General features: G+C 44.7%; 1 protein-coding gene across 1 annotated transcript in view; it reads left to right on the forward strand.

Annotated features, from left to right (window-relative positions):
* BAZ2B (bromodomain adjacent to zinc finger domain 2B) overlaps nucleotides 1-24,620 on the forward strand; it is a 426,898-nt gene that overhangs the window by 191,943 nt on the left and 210,335 nt on the right. The window contains 1 exon segment of the mRNA XM_040357901.1: nucleotides 14,568-14,671. The gene's annotated coding sequence lies outside the window, so the exon portion shown is untranslated.

The following is a 24,620-nucleotide window of genomic DNA, read 5'->3' on the forward strand; positions in this document are numbered from 1 at the left end:
CTTGTGATACCTTGGGTAGTGACATATCCTCTTTATGGAGAAATCTGGGGTTTATTAGACCCCTGATCCCTCCTCTGCCCCCCGAGGCCAGGTAAATGCAGAACCAATACTGGAAGTGATGAAATCTTCATCACTTAAGGCCTCAGTTTTCACAGAGGAGAGGGAGAAACTGATGTTCCTTCTTCTTCTTTGTGCGCTGCCAATCCGACCAGATGGAATGGCAGAACAGGGGAGGGCTGTGGCAGAACGCAGCAGGGATAGCGCTGCCATTGCCTATTAGCAAAGGTGCTGAAAAGGAGATCCTGCCTATGCTCGGGAGGAGGGAAGAAGAGACCCTCAGACCCTTGTAAGTACCTTGCTGCCCAGCCACTCAACAGCGCCCCCTTCATATGGCGCCCATGGCACTTGCCATGGCTGCCATACCCTAGATACGCCACTGCCTGGGACACGTGAGAGTTTCATCCACTGACTCCTCTTAGGCCTCGTACACACGACTGTTTTCCTCGACACAATCCATCAAGAAACTTGGTGGCAGAGCTTTTTTGCCGAGGAAAACGGTCATGTGTATGCTTTTCATCAAGAAAACTGTCAAGGAACTCGACGAGGAAGAAAGAGAACAAGTTCTCTTTTTCCTCGACGGGAGTCTCAATTTCCTCGTTGTGTTCCTCGTCGGGCTGGTTTTCGACGAAAAACACTTTCACGTGTATGCTTAGAAACCCGCGCATGCTCAGAATAAAGTATGAGACGGGAGCGCACCTTCGGTAAAAGTAGCGTTTGTAATGGAGATAGCACATTTGTCACACTGTAACAGTCTGAAAAGTGCAAATTGTCTCTTACCAAACTTTTACTAACACGCAGTAACATAAGATTAGCAAAAGCAGCCCCAAGGGTTGTGCCAGTGGAATCAAACTTCCCCTGCCGTTGTATGTGTTCTACGTCACCGCGTTTGAGAATGAGGAGATTCGCTCTTGACCGTATGTACGCAAAGAAAGCTTGTCGAGTTTCTTTTCCGACGAGTTCCTCGGTCGTGTGTACGAGGCCTAAGGCTGCATTCACACCTGAGCGTAACGTTTTTGATAGTTTTATCCGACGTTTTGTCGCGCGTATTCACACGTATTCGCGCGTTTGCATACAGCTTTGTCTGACGTTTTTGAACTTCGTCGTTTTTTACTTTAGCCAATAGGAATTTATCATCTCTTTCATCATTTGTTGCTATGTTTGTAGATTTTTTATCTTCTTCCTGGGTGAATATTGTATTTCACAGAATAGATTAAAGCGAAAAAACGCCCATAGGAATGCTCGTTGTCGCGCTAGACGATTGCATCGAGCGTTTCCATTAGTTTCTATGGGAATACAAACGTTCAAAAACGCCCAAATCAGCACAATTCGCGCAACAAAAAAGGGTCCAGAACTTGTTTGAGCTTCAGGCGTTCGGCTTCAGGCGTTTTGGCGCTCTCCCGTGACCCGGCCTGAAGCTCCATGACCGTGACCGCGGGACTCGCGGACCAGATCGCTGCTGGAGTCCCGCGATCGGTCCCCGGAGCTGAAGAACGGGGAGAGCCGTGTGTAAACATGGATTCCCCGTTCTTCACTGTGGCAGCGTCATTGATCGTGTGATCCCTTTTATAGGGGGACACAATCAATGATGTCACACCTACAGCCACACCCCCCTACATTTGTAAACACACTTCAGGTCACACATAACCCCATCAGCGCCCCCTGTGGTTAACTCCCAAACTGCAATTGTAATTTTCACAATAAACAATGCATTTTAAATGCATTTTTTGCTGTGAAAATGACAATGGTCCCAGAAAATGTGTCAACATTGTCCGAAGTGTCCGCCATAATGTCGCAGTCACGAAAAAAATCGCTGATCGCCGCCATTAGTAGTAAAAAATAAAAATAAAATAAAAATGCAATAAAACTATCCCCTCTTTTGTAAACGCTATAAATTTTGCGCAAACCAACCGATAAACGCTTATTGCGATTTTTTTTACCAAAAATAGGTAGAAGAATACGTATCGGCCTGAGGCTGCATTCACACCTGAGCGACAAAACGCCCGACGCCGGACGCTTCTGCCGCTAGAGGGGAGAATTCCCACTGCTGTCTATGGAGATGGTTCACATCTCATAGACACCGAACGCCTGTCGCCTGAAAAAAAGTCCCGGACCCTTTTTTTCAGGCGACAGTGGCGTTTTCCCATTGAGAGCAATGTGAAGACTTTTGAAAGAAAAAAAAAAAATATGAAAGTTTCATAACCGCGGCAAAATACGCCGCTACCGCCGAACGCGCCTGTCGCTCAGGTGTGAATGGACTCTAAACTGAGGACATTTTTTTGTTTAGAGCGCAAAAAATAAAAACCGCAGAGGTGATCAAATACCACCAAAATAAAGCTCTATTTGTGGCAAAAAAAGGACACTAATTTTGTTTGGGAGCCACGTCGCACGACCGCGCAATTGTCAGTTAAATCTACGCAGTGCAGAATCGCAAAAAGGGGCAAGGTCCTTTAGCTGCATTTTGGTCCGGGTCTTAAGTGGTTAATAACAGTATTCTATTCTATTTTTTTCTATCCCAGAGCAGGAGGTCACGGGCCACATCAGAGGGCTCCGCGGGCCACATGTTGCCCCCGGGCCACTGGTTGGGCACCCCTGATGTAGAAGCTGGGACCAATCTGATAAGATCTTACTGCTGCTTTAAAACTTATAATTATTATTATTATTTTGATAGCCTATGTGATTTCATATTTAGCAAATATAAATGTAGCAACATTTGGACATGGACTTGCAGTTACTACATCATCTGTGAAGAAATTGGTATAATAGGCGTATGATATAGGCTTGCACACTGTGTACTCACAACTCTCTGGTAGAAATGTAAGGAATTTGGCAAAGAAAAAGAAAACACATGCTCAGTGGTATCATAATGCAAGATTCCTCTGCTAAACAAAAGCAAAATTCAAGGCACAGGAATTTGAAGGATTAGCAAACTGGTCTTAAGACTTGAAAAAAAAAATTGTAATAACAAATTGTCTTGAGTATGACTTGCTTAACTACTAAGGAATTAATCTTATCTCTTACCAATAAAATACTTTGCTCATTACTAGTTATGCAAAAAACAAACAAAAAAACAACACATGTTAGAAGAAATGTACATCTACGTTCTCCTGTACATGTGCTTATTTCAATACCGCCCAACTGTCCCTTGTTTGGACGGACTATTCCTTTTTTGGAACCCAATCCCTCTGTCCCTATTTATTCCTCAGTTTGTCTTCTTGGCCTGATGCAAGGAACTCTATAAAAGAGGCATTGTAATTGGGACATATGTTTTTTGCACTTAGAAGATCAATAGGAGGAAGCTGCACTTTATAGGCTTAAAGTGCATTTACAGCCAAGCCTTTTTTTCCCAGTTTTGTATAGTATGGAGTGGGGATAAAACCCACACTTTCTTTGTCCCCGTTGTGGAGATTAACCCTCTTTATTTTTTATTGCTGATCATTTTTACCGAGACCCAAAGTGAAGGGAAATCCAACATTTCCAAAACAGGAAGCGAGCGGTAATCTTAAGATGGGCGCATTTGTTCCTTAAGGCCTCGTACACACCGTTTTCATTGGTCAAAACCGATCGTGTGTGGGCCCCATAGGTTATTTAACCATCGGTTAAAAAAAAGCAAACATGCTTTAAATTTAACCGATGGATTCCTAACCGATAGGTCAAAACCGATCGTTAGTAGGCACAACCATCGGTTAAAAATCCACGCATGCTCAGAATCAAGTCGATGCATGCTTGGAAGCATTGAACTTCCTTTTTTTCAGCACGTCGTTGTGTTTTACGTCACGGCGTTCTGACAGCATCGGTTATTTAACCGATGGTGTGTGGGCACGACGGACCATCAGTCAGCTTCCTCAGTTAACCGATGACAACGGTCCATCAGACCGTTGTCCTCTGGTTAACCTATCGTGTGTACGAGGCCTTACAACGGAGAGATTTTTCTCACTTCAGAGTGATTTCTTCTTTCACATAAATGGCAAAAAAAAACTTCACAGGGATTTAAAACGTACCTACTCTGCTCAAAATAGAAACGTTTTTGACTTTAGATATACGTATAAAGTTATGCCTGGTAAACATGGCAAGTTTTTTTGTGCTCAACCCAGAGGGCTGACCAAAAAAATCAACAACGAGCTCGCTGTACTAATTATGCAATGTTAGTACAGTGACCTCCCCGCTGAGCTATTGTATTCTGACAGGGGGACTGCCTCCCACCCCACCAGAACACACCAGTCAGGGCTCTGAGCCATTGGCTGCAAGCACTTATTGGATGCCAATCGGCTACCGGACGTTAGGCCGTTTGACAGAAGCTGGACGTTAGGCCGTTTGACAGAAGCCGGACGTTAGGCCGTTTGACAGAAGCCGGACGTTAGGCCGTTTGACAGAAGCTGGACGTTAGGCCGTTTGACAGAAGCCGGACGTTAGGCCGTTTGACAGAAGCCGGACGTTAGGCCGTTTGACAGAAGCCGGACGTTAGGCCATTTGACAGAAGCCAGATGTTAGGTCGACTTCTGTTGGACAGGCTGCCGTACACACGGCCTAAATGGCAATCGGCATCCGCTGAACCAGACTATATTGGCTGATATTTGGCACATGTGTACCAGGTTTTAGTCTATGGACAGTTAAATAATTACATTTTAATTAGTAAATAAGCTTTTAAAACAAACCCTCACTGACCTCTGTAGCAGCAGGCACTGTAGAGTAGTTTATTCTCAAATTTTACAGCAGAAAGTACTTTTAGTTTCATTTTAGCAGCTCAGCTTCCCCCGCCCCCAGCTGTTAAGCCTCGTATACACGACTGAGAAACTTGACGGGCGAAACACATCGGTTTGCTCGTCGAGTTCCTTGTTAGGCTGTTGAGGATCTCGGCGAGCCAAATTTCCCCATTCCCGTTGAGGAAAAAGAAGACATGCTCTCTTTTTGGCTTGACGAGATCGACGAGATCCTCGACAGTTTCCTCGTCGAAAAGTGTACACACGACCGGTTTCCTCGGCCCAAAAAAAAATACCAGCAAGAACTTGCTGGTTTTTGCCGTGTGTACGAGGCCTTAGTTGGCAATCCTGCTGATCTCTATTGTACACACAAAACAGATGCATAGATAGACAGGGGAGTGTGACGTGCTGAGATCCAACTTGGATGACTTCACTGCTTCTTGTGAATTATTGCCTGAAGTCAACGTGTTACAGAAGTCAACGTGGGCTTATTATAAAACTAAATTAGTGTTAGGAATGTATACATATACTGTATATATATATATATATTCCTATATTCCTAACACACAATAAATTACAGTCGTTTTATAACAAGCCCCAAGTGACTTCTGTAGCTTCAAACACTCCAAAGACATGCTGGTAGGTTAATTGGATCTTGTCCAAATTGGCCCAGTATATATGTGTGTACGACTGTGTGTCCCAAAGTGTGTCGAGATCCTATGGGGTAAAATAACCGCACCAGCCAAGCAGACACTGGCTGCAAAAAGCGCCTAGAGGCGATTCAGTTCAGCGCTATACAACTCATTCATTCATTCATTCAAAATAGTGTCTAAAGTGTCCAATGTGTCCGCCATTTCTATATTTTTGGGGGATTTTTATTATAGCAAAAAGTAAAATTTATTTTTTCAAAATTGTTGCTTTTTTTTTGTTTATATCGAAAAAAATTAAAACCGCAGGGGTGATCAAATACCACCAAAATAAAGCTCTATTTGTGGGGAAAAAGGACGTCAATTTTTTTTTTGGAGCCACATCGCACTTGTCAGCTTGTCAGCTAAAGCAAAGCGGTGCCGAATCGCAAAAAGTGCTCTGGTCAGGAAGGGGGTAAATTCTTCTGGGGCTGAAGTGGTTCAAAGATTTAGTGCCATCCATGTCTTGACGGGTCAGGGCTGTTTTGGTGGAAAATGTAGCTGTTTTGCAGCAAAACAGAGATCTTCTCATTATTAGGTGGGTGGTCATAAAGTGCTGCCTTGGCATTACGCTACCAAAGTCCCCGAAAATCTTATGCAAGTACAGACTTTCTAGAGGTTGTTTTGTCTACACATTCTCTTTTCCTCACCTGAAAGTTCTGCCAGTTGCTTGCTAAAACACTAAGCACTACCTTATGTATGAAGGAAGGGCATGTGCACATCTCCTCCTTACCCAACAGTTTGGGTTTTGAGGGAAGCCCAAGGGGCGTGAGTTGACCAAGTAAAGATAGGTCCTTGGCTTTCAAAAAAGTTACTTTTGCTGGAGTTTTAGAAACAGAGAACCTAGTTTTTGACATTATTTTTGTCATGATCATGAGGTCATAGCTTGTGTATATTTTTAACAGGTCATCTAACATTTTTAACCACTTTTCGACCGCTTCACGTATACGTCAGAAGAATGGCTCCTGTGGCAAAGCAACGTACCTGTATGTTGCTTTGAAAATCCCGCCGCAAGCTCCGTGCCCGGGGGACCAGCGGACTCGATGTCCGCCGGTGTCCTGCGATCGTGTCACGGTGCTGCAGGACAGGGGGATGCCTGTGTAAACAAGGCATTTCCCTGTTCTGCCTTGTGACAGGACACTGATCTACTGCTCCCTGTCATCAGGAGCAGTGATCAGTGACGTGTCAGGCCGCGTACACGCGACCGGTTCATCCGATGAGAATGGTCCGACGGACCGTTTTCATCGGTCCACCGCTGAAGTGGCCTGATGGTCTGATGTGTGTACACACCATCAGTTCAACATCCGATCGGGTCAGAACGCGGTGACGTAAAACACACGATGTGCTGAAAAAAATGAAGTTCAATGCTTCCAAGCATGCGTCGACTTGATTCTGAGCATGCGCGGGTTTTGAACAGATGCTTTTGTGTACTAACCATCGGTTTGGACCGATCGGTCAGCGGTCCATCGGTTCGATTTTAAAGCAAGTTTTAAAACCGTACACACGGTCGGTTAGGACCGATGAAACTGAACTTCGGTCCATTCTCATCGGGTTTTGACCGACCGTGTGTACGTGGCCTCACTGCTAGCCCAGCCCCCCAACAGTTAGAATTACTCCCTAGGATACACTTAACCCTTGGTCGCCCCCTAGTGGTTAACCTCTTCCCTGCCAGTGTCATTTACACAGTAATCAGGGCATTTTTATAGCACTAATCACTGTATAAATGACAATGGTCCCAAAATAGCATCAAAAGTGTCCGATGTTTCCGCCATAATGTCCCAGTCACGATAAAAATCGCAGATCGCCGCCATTACTAGTAAAAAAAAAATTATTAATAAAAATGCCATAAAACTGTCCCCTTTTGTAGACGCTATATCTTTTGCGCAAACCAATCAATATACGCCTATTGTAATTTTTTTTACCAAAAATATGTAAAAGGATACGTATCGGCCTAAACTGAGAAAAAAATGTTTTTTTTATATATATTTTTTGGGGATATTTATTATAGCAAAAAGTATTGCTTTTTTTTTCAAAATTGTCGCTCTATTTTTGTTTATAGTGCAAAAAAAAAAATCGCAGAGATGATCAAATACCACCAAAAGAAAGCTCTATTTGTGGGAAAAAAAGGACATCAATTTTTTTTGGGTACAACGTCGCATGACCACGCAATTGTCAGCTAAAACGATGCAGTGTCGAATCGCAAAAAGTGCTCTGGTCAGGAAGGGGGTAAATTCTTCCGGGGCTGAAGTGGTTAAAAGCAGACTTCAGCAATGGAAGCTTCCGTATTACTTTCAGCAAAGGTTTACTGTTAGTGTACAAATTATTTGGCAGGTAAAAACTGCTTTATTGTTTGTATTTCAACTATACAATCCACACAATCTAATTCCCATTTCCCTTCTTCCCAAGACCAGACTTCCTTTCTCTTGCGCCCTTTGGAATGCTCGCTCCGTCTGTAACAAACTCACCCCCCTCCATGATCTCTTTATCGCTAACTCATTTAATCTTCTCGCCATTACTGAAACCTGGCTTCATGAATCCGACACCGCGTCTTCTGCTGCTCTATCTCACGGTGGTCTTCTTTGGACTCACTCCCCCAGACCCAGTGGACGCAAAGGAGGGGGTGTTGGAATCCTATTGGCCCCACATAGCACCTTTCAGGTGCTTCAGCCACCTCCCTCTATGTCACTCTCCTCATTTGAGGCGCATTGCATTCGTCTCTTCTCCCCAGTTTCTCTAAGGATAGCTGTCATCTACCGCCCCCCCGGTCCAGTATCCTCCTTTCTTGATGATTTCTCTGCCTGGCTACCCTACTTTCTCTCTTCTGAAATCCCCACAATCATTCTTGGCGACTTCAACATCCCTACTAATGCTAACACTCCTGCAACTTCCAAACTTCTCAGTCTAACCTCCTCTTTTGACCTGAAGCAATGGATACATGCTCCTACTCACTCTGAAGGCAACACTCTTGACCTTGTCTTTTCCCACCTATGCACTCTATGCAACCTCTCCAATTATCCTTACCCCCTCTCTGATCACTACCTTATTAATTTTACTCTCTCACTCTCCTCCACATCCTCTCCCCCCAAATGCCTAACAGTTACTCGTAGAAACCTGGACCATATCAACCCTTCTCTTCTATACTCTGAGACTGACCACCTCTATGACAAAATTGCACCCCTGTCCTGCACCGACCTAGCCACTTCAGTCTACAACACTTCACTTCTAGCATCACTGGACAGACTGGCCCCTCTCACTACACGCAGAATAAGGCCCCGTCCCCTTCAACCCTGGCAAACAAATGATACTAGAAGTCTGAAAAAACATAGCCGTGCGCTCGAGCGCCTGTGGCGCAAGACTAAGTCCCAGGAAGACTTCGCCCAGTATAAATCTGCCCTCCAAATATACAATTCTAGCCTCTTCACTGCCAAGCAGACCTATTTTATCACCCTTATTAAAAACTTATCATCCCGTCCCCGTCAACTCTTCTCTACCTTCAACTCTCTCCTTCGTCCTCCATTGCCTCCACCCACTAACTCACTCACCGCCCAGGAGATCGCCAATCACTTCAAGCGGAAGATTGATACAATTCGCAACGAGATCTCTACTGTTCAGATACCCTCCACGCCTCACGCCTCATGCCTACAGGTACAGTCATTACTTCCCTCTTTTAACCCCACCACTATAGACGAGGTCGCTAAATTACTTGCTAACGTCCATCTTACCACCTGTGCTCTGGATCCTGTTCCCTCGCAAATGCTACGTTCGCCCTCTGACTCGATTCTACACTCTCTAACCCACATCTTCAATCTCTCCCTCTCTTCTGGCATCTTCCCTAACTCTTTGAAACATGCACTAGTCAGCCCCATACTTAAAAAGCCCTCACTGGACCCGTCCAATCTTGACAACCTACGCCCCATCTCCTTGCTCCCCTTTTTATCCAAACTCCTTGAACGTCTAGTCTACAAACAACTGAGCGTCCACCTTGCTAAAAATAACCTCCATGATCCCCTTCAGTCTGGATTTCGTCCTCAACATTCCACAGAAACTGCTCTCCTAAAACTAACAAACGATATACTAACAGCCAAAACTAAGGGACACTATTCTGTGCTCCTACTCCTGGACCTCTCTGCCGCCTTCGATACGGTTGACCACCCACTCCTCCTCAAAAAACTCCACAATTTTGGTCTCCGTGACTGTACTCTTCGCTGGTTCTCCACCTACTTATCCAACCGCACCTTCAGCGTTGCTTACAACTCTACTTCCTCCTCTCCTCTTCCATTCTCTGTTGGGGTCCCCCAAGGTTCTGTTCTTGGACCTCTCCTATTTTCTATCTACACCTCCTCCCTGGGTCAGCTGATAGCCTCCCACGGCTTCCAATACCATCTTTACGCTGATGACACTCAAATCTACTTCTCTACCCCTCAACTCACTTCTTCATTCTCCTCACGTATCACTAATTTACTATCAGATATATCAGTTTGGATGTCACACCACTTCCTCAAACTCAACCTATCCAAAACGGAACTTATAATTTTTCCTCCCCCACGTGCCTCTTCCCCTGATCTCTCTGTCAAAATTAATGGTACAACTATCTGCCCATCCCCACATGTCAAGGTCCTAGGAGTAGTCCTGGACTCTGAACTCTCCTTTAAGCCTCACGTTCAATCACTGTCCAAATCTTGCCGCCTCAACCTTCGCAACATCTCCAAAATACGCCCATTTTTAACCAATGACACCACAAAACTCTTAATTCACTCCCTGGTCATCTCTCGCCTCGATTACTGCAACTCCCTCCTCATTGGCTTACCGCTGCATACTCTATCCCCCCTTCAGTCTATCATGAATGCTGCTGCCAGACTAATCCACCTTACCAACCGCTCTGTCTCTGCTACTCCTCTCTGTCAATCCCTCCACTGGCTTCCGCTCATCCAACGAATTAAATTCAAAATACTAACAATTACCTACAAAGCCATCAACAACTCTGCCCCCAGCTACATCACTGACCTAGTTTCTAAATACCAACCTGTACGTTCTCTTCGTTCTTCTCAAGACCTCCTACTCTCTAGCTCTCTCATCACCTGCTCCCATGCTCGTCTCCAGGACTTTTCTAGAGCCTCTCCATGCCTATGGAACTCCTTACCCCAATCTATCCATCTATCTCCTTCTCTATCAGCTTTTAGAGGATCCCTGAAAACCCTTCTCTTCAGAGAAGCCTACCCTTCCCACACATAACTGTTTTTTCATTTGAGTCCATCTGATCATCCCCCACAGCTAACTACCCTTTGTTCCACTTGACCCTCCCTTCTAGATTGTAAGCTCTAACGAGCAGGGCCCTCTGATCCCTCCTGTATTGATTGTATTGTGACTGTACCGTCTTCCCTGATGTAAAGCGCTGCGCAAACTGTTGGCGCTATATAAATCCTGTATAATAATAATAATAATAATATATATTTAACCTTTTGACTGTAATTTTTATTTAATAATAAATGTTTTGCCAGTTTTATCGGTAGTTAATATGAACATTTGATTTGTGTGAATTAGTTCAAATGGATTCCTTTACGTGGAAACCAACAGATTATAGCGTTTTTGGCCAAGTCACTTACCTGGATTACCACATGAGTGTTTATTCTCGTATTATTTCCCATGGAGTCTGCCATTCATTCCAGAGTCGTAGACATAAGCTGACATAAATTCTAGAGCAAGTTACATTAATGCCCGTGAAGCATAATTGCAAAGTGCTTTTGTAAACGAGAGACGGTGTATAAATATTAAATATTATTACTATTAATAGTCGCAAGAACTGCAAAGTCAAAGCTAAATCTCCGCGCGCACTTTGGCTGTCAAGCTGAGCCTGCGACAGGAGCTTTTGTTCAATTTCTATATAAGGAAGGGAATTTTTTTTTTTTCTTAATACCGATTTGGGTTTTTGAAGGTTGTTGAGCCAATTATTTTTCTATCAGGGATTCTCAAAGCCAGCAGAATACAGAAAAACGCTGGTAATTCTTAGATATGGTCGTTGAAACAGGAAACGTTCTTTGTTGTGCTTTCCTAACTAGGACAATAGCTGCAAAGATATTTCACAATTTAACTGTAGAGCTTACATGCTGATTCTTTTTTTTTTTTCTTACGATTCATTTGGCATAGAGACACATCAAGCGTTTGCTGGGAAAGGGTGTGTGCGAATTGTCACGGCTTGCGAAAAGTATTAAAAAGTATTTTAGTCTTCTCAGGTGGGGTGCAAAGTGGGCAAGCAGTAGAGGTAGTCTTGGGGATTATATAGATGGGAGACCCTTCCAAACATATTTGTAAAATCACTAAGGCCCTGTACACACGATCAGTCCAAACTGATGAAAACGGACTGAAGGTCTGCTGAGAGGCCGCATATATGCGTGTGGCCAGCAGGAAGAGGTTAAATAGAGAGGATGAATCTCTCAAGCACCCCTTTAACACTGAGGCGCTTAAAAACAGACCATAAAACGTCAGGCATTTTTGCGGTGTAAACAGTGTGCTTTTTTTAAAAAGAGAAAAGAGACATTTTGCTGCACATTGGCTACGCTTTTGAAGCTCTTTGAAGGCGCTTCCCATTCATTTCAATGGACAGGGGCATTTTTGAGGAGCTTTTTAAAGCGCTCCAAACAAGCCCCAAATATTCTGCTTGCAGGACTTTTTGCACCGCCCCGCCAGAGCACTGCCCCAGTGTGAAAGCACTCGTTGAAATTAATAGAAAGCAGTTTTTAGGCGCTATTTTTAGCACAAAAGCGCCTGAAAAGTGCCTCAGCGTGAAAGGGGTCTAATGGGGGCACAGACAGCAATAAAAACCGACAAGTGTTCTCAGGGCTTTTTTTTCAGGGGGAACTTGGTGGAACTCAGTTCCACAACCTCTGGCTCAGACCTTTTGGTGCCTGCTCAGCACAATCACTTGTAAACACAGAAGTCCGGTTTCTGTTGCATAGCCCGAAAGTGACAGCTCTGCAACCCTCCTGAACTCTGCACTCTGTATGTAATGCAATCCTGGTATTTAATGCCCCATTAAGACCCTCCTACTTTTACCACATCTCAGGCCTCGTACACACGACCGAGTTCCTCGGCAAAAACCAGCAAGAAACTTGCTGGGAGATATTTTTTTGCAGAGGAAACCGGTCGTGTGTACATTTTCGTCGAGGAAACTGTAGAGAAACTCGATGAGCCAAAAAGAGAGCAAGTTTTCTATTTCCTCGACGGGAATGGAGAAACTTGCCTTGTCGAGTTCCTCGACAGCCTAAAGCCTCGTACACACGACCGAGTTTCTCGGCAAAAACCAGCAAGAAACTTGCTGGGAGATATTTTTTTGCAGAGGAAACCGGTCGTGTGTACATTTTCGTTGAGGAAACTGTCGAGAAACTCGACAAGCCAAAAAGAGAGCAAGTTCTCTATTTCCTCGACGGGAATGGAGAAACTTGCCTTGTCGAGTTCCTCGACAGCCTGACAAGGAACTCGACGAGGAAAATGATGTGTTTCGCCCGTCGAGTTCCTTGGTCATGTGTACGAGGCCTAACAAGGAACTCGACAAAGAAAACTATGTGTTTCGCCCTGTCGAGTTCCTTGGTCGTGTGTACGAGGCTTTATTGTTATATTATCTACATTGCTTTGTCCTGAGCGCTGCTTTTTTTAGTCAGGGCAGGTTTAGCACTATCTTTGTTTACAAGACCCTCCTACTGTTTGATGTGATTTGGAGGGTGTGTGTGGGGGGGGGATTGGGTGGTCATGGATGAGTTCCAGCACCTATTGTTTGAGAAAAAAAGCCCTGGGTGTTCTAATCCCTCTCCACTTTATCCAAAGCTAAAAAAAATCTCAGTAAGCGTAGGGCTGTATCCATAGGGGCAGCCATATACAGAAGATAATATCTGCAGCTATACAGCAGGTAGGATGTGTCCCCTGAGTCCGTTTAACCACTTCCCCACCGCGCCATAGACAAAAGACGTCTACAGCGCGGTGGAGTTATTCTGGGAGGACGTCCCTGGGACGTCCTCCCAGAATCCTTCACTCGCGCGCCCCCTGGGGGGGACCCGGCGCATCACAGATCGCGGTTAATTGCTGCTGATAGCGGCCGTTTACTACGTGATCGCTCCGTCAAATGACGGAGAGATCACTTGTAAACAAACCGGCATCATGTCATGACGCCGGTTCCTCCCTCTCCTCTCTGTACCGATCTGTAAAGTGTGAGAGGAGAGGGGGAGAGCGGAAGCAGCAGCAGCTGCTGTGGGATGGATCTGTGACAAATGCAGTCACAGATCCAGCCATCCCTCCCTGCGCAATACTCTGCAATAACACCCATACTCTGCAATACCCCCCATACTCTGCAATACCCCCCATACTCTGCAATACCCCCCATACTCTGCAATACCCCCCATACTCTGCAATACCCCCAATACTCTGCAATACCCCCATACTCTGCCATACCCCCAATACTCTTCAATACCCCCAATACTCCGCAATACCTGCTAATATGACAGAAACAAGATTTTTTTTTTTTGCAGAATTTTCAGTGTTTTTTCTTTTATAGCGCAAAAAATAAAAAACCCAGAGGTGATCAAATACCACCAAAAGAAAGCTCTATTTGTGGGAAAAAAAGGACAAACATTTCAGATGTTGTATGACTGAGTTATTGTCATTCAAATTGTGGGAGCACCGAAAGCTGAAAATTGGTCTGGTTAGGAAGGGGGTTTAAGTGCCCAGTGGTCAAGAGGTTAAATGCCAAGTTCTCCTGTTTTTGAAGTGTTCTTATAAGTGCCATTTGTAGTATTTGTTAATCAATCTGCTCGTAGGCGTCAGTGGTTAAACCAAGTTTCGGTTCCCAAACCATCGTTTTTACCTTTAACAGTTGGCATACAGTGAGAAAAATTAGGAAGTTTGTTCAAACCCTTTTTTAATCACGCCCGATGTAAAACTAAAAGCAGTCACACGAGTACGTTGTGGCTAATTGTGCAACATATGTACAGTACGGCGTTATGCAAATATTCGCATACCTAATAAACACATAGGATTGTCTTTAATGTTTCAGGAAGTTGATTAATATATACATGTGTAAGCCTAACGAGATCTGCCCTACAGGAACACTCATCTCCTTTACCTCTTCTGTCTTTAGAGAGGGGATAAAGCCCCAACCCAGTGAACAAGATCTATTGGAAGGGTGGTGTGGCCTGACCCATGTACAGATCACAAGTGCTCATGTAGGATTATCATCATCAGGTAATTATCCTTTCTCTTTTTCTTTTTATAAAACGTGAAAGATGTGAAACTATTTCTATAACATGCAATGCCAGATTTATACTTCTTGCCCCCGAGGCCAGTTGTCTTGTTGTATGGGATTATAGGCAGGATGCCTGGACATACCAAATAACTTGAAACCACACATCATTTTATCTTTAATAAACTTAATTTATTTAACCACTTAAGGACCGCCTCCTGCACATATACGTCGGCAGAATGGCACGGCTGGGCACATGCACGTACCTGTCTGATCTGCTATTGGTCCTCCTCAGGAACGGCTGGCCCCGGACCTCCTGAACCAGCTCCTTAAATAGAGATTTCCAAAGTTCTGGAAAGTTCTAAAAGGTCAGATGACCTTAGCTGACCTATCACATACCCCAGAGACCCCAATAATCTCCCCAGTAACCTGGATAACTGAACCAATCCCTCTCTTTCCCGCCTAAGTGTCCTATTGACCTATCCTAACCTTAGAATTTACCCCTAGCAACTAGCTGGGTTAACCAATCAAAGGGGCTTAAATAACCCAGAGATGCCTTGATACTGCCCCTGCCATGAATCACATAAGGAAAAGGGGAGCCTAATCCCCTTTTCCTCATATTCTCCCCTCCTACCCTAGTTAGGTTACCAGTCCTTTTGGTCGGTCAATACCATTTAGTCATTTAATGTGACTATCCCAATCAAACTGAATACACGTCTCACCAGAAATCAGCCGTGTAATTGATTTAGAAAGCGCTTTTTTTTGGGGGGGCATCAAACAAACCACCTAACCCCCATTCGTTTGGTCGGTTGGTCAAATTCCCCCGTCACTCGGTCGATCGGTGAACACACTAACCCCCCCTGTCGCTCATCCGATTGGCGAACAACCCCCCCCCCCCCCGTGGCTTGCCCGTCTACCCATCAGCCCCGCACTTACCCCCATCTAGGTCGCGGGCAGCTTCAGCGGCTTTCCCCTGCATCTCCTCCTCTGCGCCTCCCCCCCTGCTCCCGACCAATAAGGTCGCTTCTCCTCTCAGCCAATGGGGTCTTAAGATCCTCTTACTGGTTAGCCAGGAGGAGAAGCAGAAAGACAATAGCGGTTATTAATACGCTATTTCCACACAACTAGGTGAGCTCAGGGCACTGCGCTTTGAGCACATCCTTTTGCTAAGCCAATTAGAGCCTCAGGCTTTAACCACATGCTTTATAAAAAAATGAAAAAATAAAAACATTCAAATCAATGCGTCCAGCACCCTGCATTTTGATTAGGGGCCAAACGCATGGAGGGCAGCACCCCTGCGCCCCTGATGGAGTGACTGCCACTGTTGGATTGTTTTGCATTGTTTGGCCATGGCAGAATTTTGTCACCAACTTCTGAGCACCGAGTGTGCCAGAGAACCTTCAACAATACAAATGAATGAAATGGTTGGTTTTAATTGATTGTTGACATTGATAAATTATATTTTTGATTGATAATTACAGTCAATTAAAAGTGCGAAATTATATTGTTTGTTGCATTACTTTATATACCTAGTCACACAGTGTGCTGGAGACTGAGAGTCTGAAAGAGACAGCTTGCCAATTGGCCTCAATACACTGAGATCTATTGTCTAGAAGGGATGGGAAATCTCTTTTTTTTTTTAAGTGTATTTTGTGCATGTACTTGAGAGAGGAGCCGGACTGCAGGAGTTGGGAGAGGCAATCTGCCACCTTTCTCCATGCCCCGGGTGGCAATGGTGGGTGTGTGAGGGGGGCCTCCCACACAGCCCGCCCTACCTGCTCTGCTTTGAAGCCCAACGGGGCAGAGGGACTCCCTATAAGGGAGTGAGAGGATCTAGCCCGCTCAACCAGCCCCGTTAGTCCTTCGCCTCTCTTTTTAGAGACCGCGTGGTCAAAGTGCATGCATGTTAACCCAATTTCGAGTGCGTGTAAATGTGGTGTTTTTTGTGGGAGGGGGGTGGGCGTACTAAGCGCAGGCTTACCTCGCACCACCAAACTCAATTCACATGTAGCCGAGACCGGGATCTGAACCCCTAGCTGCAGAGGTGAATGGCTTATCAGCGCAGTGCCAATCGCGTTGAGCCACCGCAGCTCCCCTCTCTCACCCCACTCTGCTAGCGGCTTGCTATGGGGGCACGAAGCAGGGAGGGGGTCCTGATCACAGCAGGATCCGAGAAGAGGGGGTGCAGGAAATTATAAAGACTCATTGTGGGTGAACTGTAGGCATGCAATACAATATGCACAAATAGTGCAGGGACAATAAGGACACGAGTAAGAGGTGGCAATCTTAACCACTTCCCTACCGGCCCATAGTAAAATGACGTCCACAAAGAACTTCTGCCGTTCAGAGTGGACGTCATGTGACGTCCTGGGCTTTCCGGGTGGATATCTGAATGATGCCTGCAGCTAGAGGCATCATTCAGATATCCTTCTAAACTGCCGGCGATTCTGCACAACGTAAGAACGATCATAGCGGCGGTTCCGCCGCTAGATCGTTCTTACAGGCGGCGGGAGGGGACATCCCCCCCCCTCCCGCCGCCATCCGGTGCTTCTCCGGGCTCTCCCGTGCCATCGGGGGCCCGGAGAACGAATCGTCCGGCGCTCGCAGGAAGCATAGAGATGACTGGTGACCAGATGGTCACCAGTCATCTCTATGACCGTCGGAGGACCCGGGCGCGATGTGATGACGTCACGCCCGGGTCCCGTAAGTAAACAAAGCCGCGATTGCGGCTGCTAAGCAACCACAAGCATGAGATCGGTGAATTTTTTTTCACCGATTTCATGCTTTCCAGCCTGGAGGAGAGATGTGGGGTCTTACTGACCCCGCATCTCTCCATAAAGAGTACCTGTCACACACATTCCTATTACAAGGGATGTTTACATTCCTTGTAATAGGAATAAAAGTGATAAAAAAAAAAAAAAATTAAAAAAAAAAGTGTAAAAAAAGAAATAAATATATATAAAAAAAAAAAGAAATAAAAATTTATTTTTTTAACGCCCCTGTCCCCGGTAGCTTGCGCGCAGAAGCGAACGCACACGCAAGTCCCGCCGACATATGTAAACGCCGTTTAAACCACATATGTGAGGTATCGCCGCGTGCGTTAGAGTGCCAGCAACAATTCTAGCACTAGATCTCCTCTGGAAATCTAAACTGGTAACCTGTAAAAAATTTCAAATCGTTGCCTATGGAGATTTTTAAGTACCGAAGTTTGGCGCCATTCCATGAGTGTGCGCAATTTTAAAGCGTGACATGTTAGGTATCTATTTACTCGGTGTAACATCATATTTCATATTTTACAAAAAAATTGGGCTAACTTTACTGTTTTTAAATTTTTTTAATTCATGAAACAATTTTTTTCCCAAAAAAAGGCGTTTGAAAAATTATTGCGCAAATACCGTGCAAGATAAAAGGTTTCAATGACCGTCGTTTTATTCCCTAGGGTGTCTGCTAAAAAAAACATATATAATGTTTGGGGGTTCTGCGTAATTTTCTAGAAAAAAAATTATGATTTGTACATGTAGGAGAGAAGTGCCAGAATAGGCCCGGTATGGATGGGTGTATAACTGCCCGGTATGGAAGAGGTTAATGCCGCGTACACACAACCGTTTTTCGGGTTGTAAAAAAATACGTTTTTTTTAACCACTTAAGACCCAGACCTTTAGGCAGGTAAAGGACCTGGCCAGTTTTTCGGCACTGCGTCGCTTTAACTGACAATTGCGCGGTCGTGTGAAGTGGCTCCCAAACAAAATTGGCGTCCTTTTTTTCCCACAAATGGAGATTTCTTTTGGTGGTATTTGATCACCTCTGCGGTTTTTATTTTTTGCGCTATAAACAAAAATAGAGCGACAATTATGAAAAAATGCAATATTTTTTACTTTTTGCTATAATAAATATCCACCAAAAATATATAAAAAAAATGTTTTTCCTGAGTTTAGGCCGATACGTATTCTTCTACATATTTTTCGTTAAAAAAAAATCACAATAAGCGTTTATTGATTGGTTTGCGCAAAAGTTATAGCGTTTACAAAATGGGGGGTATTTTTATGGCATTTTTATTAATATTTTTTTTTTACTAGTAATGGCGATTTTTTCCGGTACTGCGACATTATGGCGGACACTTCGGACACTTTTGACACATTTTTGGGACCATTGTCATTTTTATAGCGATCAGTGCTATAAAAATGCATTGGATTACTATAAAAATGCCACTGGCAGGGAAGGGGTTAACACTAGGGGGTGGGGAAGGGGTTAAGTATGTTCCCTGGGTGTGTTCTAACTGTAGGGGGGGTGGACTCACTAGGGGAAATGACTGATCGCTGTTCATACATTGTATCAACAGACGGTCAGGCATTTCTCCCCTGACAGGACCGGGAGCTGTGTGTTTACACACACAGGTCCCGGTCCCTGCTCTGTAACGAGCGATCGCGAGTGCCCGGCAGCGATCGCGCCCGACGGCCACGCGCACGGGAGTCAGGGGCGAGCGGGGGGGCCCCTATTGGCTGCTGGGCGAGGTGACGTATAGCTACGTGCTCTCGCCCAGCAGAGCTGACCTGCTGCCGTATAACTGCGGCGGCTGGTCGGCAAGCAGTTAAAGTAGAACTATAGGCACAATTGTTCATTTTGGATAGAGTAAGGGAGGGTTATAACCCCTGGTGGCTATTTTTTTGCCATCTGTGCCCCATTGGGGATTTACCTTCACTTCCTCTCTTATAGCCAAAACAGGAAGTGAGAGGAAATCCCTACAATTTCAGGAAAAGCCACCAGAACGAGTGTCCCCATTGGAAGATTTCCCCTCTATTACTTTTCTGGGGACAACCCAAGATTTGGGGATTTTCTTTTACTTTCACTTTCAGTTATAGTGGTAAATAGGACCAATAGAGAGGGATACAGACAGCAATAAACACTGACAGGGATTCTAATCCTTCTCCACTCCATCCAAAACTAAAGAAAACATTTTGGCTTTAGTTATACTTTACCTTCAGCTTTAAAATATACAGTGGAACCTCGGATTACGAGCATAATCTGCTCCAGGAGAATGCTCCTAATACAAAGTACTTTTAGCATTGAAGTCAATGGCAACGAAAATAATGTGTTCCGCATTGACTTCAATCCATGTAAAAGACAAATGGCAACAACATAAAACCTACCAGCAATGTCCCAGTGCGTCCTACACATTGGGGGATTTACTAAAACTGGAGCACACAGAATCTGGTGCAACTATGCAATGTAACCAATCAGCTTCTAACTTCAGCTTGTTCAATTAAGCTTTGACAATAAAACCTGGAAGCTGATTGGTTACTATACACTAGGGTGACCAGACATCCCCGGTTTCAGGGGACAGTCCCCAGATTGAGGACACTGTCCCCGGGCCCAGTTTTGTCCCCGGATTGGATTTGAACAGGGGCTGGGGCAATTTCAAAGACAGTCAGTGCAGAATAAAAAAAAAAAATATCTGAAATATACCCCCCCACTCCGCCACTCCTAGTATCTTGGGGGGAGGGGGGTGTATTTTTTCCATTATCTGTGCCCCTTTCTGATGATCATGTGCTGGTCAGAGCAGAGGGAATATGTCTTCAGTTTCGGTGCATGCCCATTCAGCTCCGCTCGCATGTTCTTCTGCATTGGCTCAAGTCCCGGTCAGCCGCCTGCCTGTTTATCTCCTTGCCTTCCTTGGCAGAGTGATCTTCTTCCGCTCCCCACCCAGTAGTAGCCCAGGGCCCGGAGAGTGAGACTTGACAGGCTGTGAGGCGGGCAACGGTGGCGACGGACAGAGAGTCGCTGATTGCCACCATTACTAGTAAAAAAAAAATATGTCCCCGGATTTCATTTTAAAAATCTGGTCACCTTACTATACACAGCTGCATACCTCCCAACTTTTCAACTTCAGAATGAGGGACAAATGAGCATACCCCCCAAACGAAGTTGTTGAGCGGGGGGGGGGCCGCAGATCAAAGTTGTTGAGCGGGGGGGGGGGGTCCACGGATCAGAGTTGTTGAGCGGAGCCGGGGGGGGGGGGGGGTTCTGCGGATCAAAGTTGTTGTTGAGCGGGGAGGGCGCGGATCAAAGTTGTTGAGCAGGTGGGGGTCCACGGATCAGAGTTGTTGAGCGGAGCTGGGGGGGTTCTGTGGATCGAAGTTGTTGTTGAGCGGGGGGGGACGCGGATCAAAGTTGTTGAGCGAGGGAGGGTCCACGGAACAGAGTTGTTGAGCGGGGGGGGGTTTACCGCGAATCGGGGGACCGCAGGATTTGCCACGAATCGTGGGGGGGGCAGCGAAATCGTGGGACAATAGCACTGCTCGCGGGATTTACCACGAATCGCGGGACATTACCGCGAAATCCGGGACGGTTGGGAGGTATGCAGCTGCACCACATTCTTTGTGCTCCTGTTTTAGTAAATCCCCCCCCAATGTTTAAGGGCAGAGACCTTTGAATTATCATCACTAACATAGCTGGGTTTCCTTTGGAGTTATATATGTAGACCAAACAGACTTATATTTAGAGAATGTTTCTGCAGAATTTATGATATTTGCAGAGGTTTGTTATCTTGTGCTCCGCAGTGGTTACGTTTGCAAAGTCATTGTCTTATGAAATCAGTCCGTTTTGCTAACTTCCTGAAACAGTTTCATAAAGAGGCTTGATTGTCTGTCCTTATATCAACTCTGTCCTTGCTTAGCCAGGGAATATCATTCTGTATATCACTGGGTACCACAATCTTCTTTTAGGCCAACTCTGCCCTGCCTCAAACTTATCTTGACCCAAAAACAAAAATGTAATATATTGCAGCTTACCACCCCTTGGATGTGCTGGCTGCATTCACTTTCCTTTTTTTTAGACTTTATTCTTTTTTTTTTGGCTAATGCTGCAAATAACACACTTTCTGTCCATGGGTGGCTACACTCACTGTACTGCATCTATGGAGAGAACCATGGTTGGAAAAGTGCATGTGATCAGCACAGGGCACTGTCCAGACAGAGGGTCAGGGGTCCTGCAGCCTCATAGGACAGCTCAGTGCAGTATGAGAACTCCTCCTACAAGCTTCACCAGGCACTGATAGAAGTCATAAGACTGCATTATACTGCTGATGAGAAAAAGGTGTTTAGCAGTTTATATTTACTGAAATATTCCATGTTCTGTGTACTGTGGGAGACCAGATATAGTGAACCATGGTCCTGAGTTTAGTAACACTTTAAAGTGGAGTTCCACCAATATAAAAGTCAGCAGCTACAAAAAGTGTAGCTGTTGATTTTTATTAATCGGACACTCACCTGTCCTAGGTTCCAGTGATGCGGGCGCACAAAAGCCCTGCTCATCTCCCCCTCCCTCCTCTCTGCGGCACCAGCGTCTTGGCTGTGGGCGCCCGGCTGTGGCTTCATTGGTTGGTGCCGTGATTGGCCGGCAATCATCTGGGACCTGTGATGTGTCCCAGATGATTGCCGAGAGGGTGGGGGGGGGGGATGAGCTTCCTTCCGGCAGCGCGGAGCCCCGGGAGGAAGTGGGAGCTGGAACCCTCTAAAAAGAGGGTTTCCAACACCCCCCCCCCCCCCAGAAAAATTATATGCCAAAAATGGGGGGTCACCGCTTTAACATATATTTTCTGTACTTGCTAAAAATGTTCTTAGCCTAAAAAAAAAAAAGCAATACAACCACCAAACATAAGGATAGGTAAACTGTTCTATATTGCATTTTTGTTCTTTTAGTTAACCACTTAAGCCCCAAACCATTTTGCTGGTCAATGACCGGGACACTTTTTGTGATTCGGCACTTCGTTGATTTAACCCCCCTGGCGGTATTCCCGAGTCTGACTCGGGGTTACATTTTTGTGCTGCGATCGGTAACCCCGAGTCAGACTCGAGCTCGCCTCGCTGCAGCCACAGACAAAGTTACTTACCTTGTCCCTGGATCCAGCGATGCCACCGCGCTGTGTGAGCGAGCGCCGGACCCCGACGCACGGGGGCGGAGAACGGCGCCAAATTCAAAAAGGTAAACAAACACCTTATATACAGTATACTGTAATCTTATAGATTACAGTACTGTATGTAAAAAATACAAACCCCCCTTGTCCCTAGTGGTCTGCCCAGTGCCCTGCATGTTCTTTTATATAATAAAAACTGTTCTTTCTCCCTGCAAACTGTAGATTGTCCAACCAAAAGTGTCCCTTTATGTCAAAAATGGTTTTAGAGCAGCTAGAAAACAGCGATAATAAATTATAATCACTTGCAGAATTGAGCGATAGCGATTTGTGGGGAAATTCGTCATAAAAAAATTAAAGTAATGACAGCGACAATTCTGCAACTGAGCAAATTTCAGTGATTTTGAGTTGATTACATTATTGAATAATTTTTATTATAATTATATTATTATTTGTTATAATTATTTATAATTATTTATTATATTATAATTTATAATTTTGTTTTTAAAAAAATCCGGGATGCCTACTAGACTCTTGTTTGGACATATTTAAGTGAGTTATTCCTAAGAATTACAGACCTACAGTATAAAACGCCAAATTTCCTTGCAAATAATGGTACCGCTTTCAGCACCTTTTTTCTGAAATAATCATACCGCTAGGGAGGTTAACTGACAATTCACAGTAATCAGTGCATTTTTATAGTACTGATTGCTGTAAAAATTACAATGGTCCCAAAAATGTGTCAAAAGTGTCCGCAGTCCCGATAAAAATCACTGATCGCCGCCATTACTAGTAAAAAAAGAATATTAATAAAAATGCCATAAAACTATTCCCTATTTTGTAGACGCAATAACTTTTACGCAAACCGATCAATAAATGCTAATTGTGATTTTTGTTATCAAAAATATGTAGAAGAATACGTATAAGCTTAAAGCGGGAGTTCACCCGAATTTTTTTTTTTAACATTAGATTGAGGCTAATTAGGCGAAGCAGAATCGGGTGTTTTTTTTTAAATCTATGCAGTACTTACCGTTTTAGAGATAGATGTTCTCTGTGGCTTCCGGGTATGGTCTTCGGGACTGGGCGTTCCTATTTGATTGACAGCCTTCCGACGGGTCACATACAGCGCGTCACGAGTTGCCGAACGTCGGTGCGGCTCTATATGGCGCCTGCGCACCGACGTTCGGCTACTTTCGGGAACTCGTGACGCACTGTATGCGACCGTCGGAAGGCTGTCAACCCGGAAGCGGCGGAGAAGATCTATCTCTAAAACGGTAAGTACTGCATTCATTTAAAAAAAAAAACACCCGATTGTGCTTCGCCTAATTAGCCTCAATCTAATGTTAAAAATAGATTTTTCGGGTGAACCTCCAGGGAATTTTTTAATATATATATATATTTTTTTTTTGGGGGGGATATTTATTATAGCAAAGAGTAAAATATATTGCATTTTTTTCAAAATTGTCGCTCTATTTTTGTTTATAGCGCAAAAAATAAAAACTGCAGAGGTGATCAAATACCACCAAAAGAAAGCTCTATTTGTAGGAAAAAAAGGACATCAATTTTGTTTGGGAGCCACGTCGTACAACCGCGCAATTGTCAGTTAAAGCGACGCAGTGCCGAATCGCAAAAAAGTGCTCTGGTCTTTGACCAGCAATATGGTCCGGGGGTTAAGTGGTTAAATAAGATTTTAACAAAAAAAAGGAAGCTGATTGGTTTCTATGCCGAGCTGCACCAGATTTTGCACTCTCTGGTTTTAGTAAATCAACCCCATAGTGTCTTGTATAATTACTCTGAGAACACCAGAAGATTTAGATAGCATGCTTTTGGGAGAACACACATTAAGTGGAGTGGATTATTGAACTCTCACCAGGTTCCAGTAACTGGTGGTCAGTAAGAAGCTTTGTCACCAAATCTAAAGGAACAACTGCAGGCTTTAGCGAGTTTAACTCTGTCATCGTAACCTTTACTTAGCGGTGGCACCAGGGAGAAGCGCCTTATGTTCAAAAAATAGGACAATACAGCCATCTTTTTAATTAGTC

This window comes from Rana temporaria, chromosome 6 (assembly GCF_905171775.1).
Source record: "Rana temporaria chromosome 6, aRanTem1.1, whole genome shotgun sequence".
Taxonomy (NCBI): domain Eukaryota; kingdom Metazoa; phylum Chordata; class Amphibia; order Anura; family Ranidae; genus Rana; species Rana temporaria.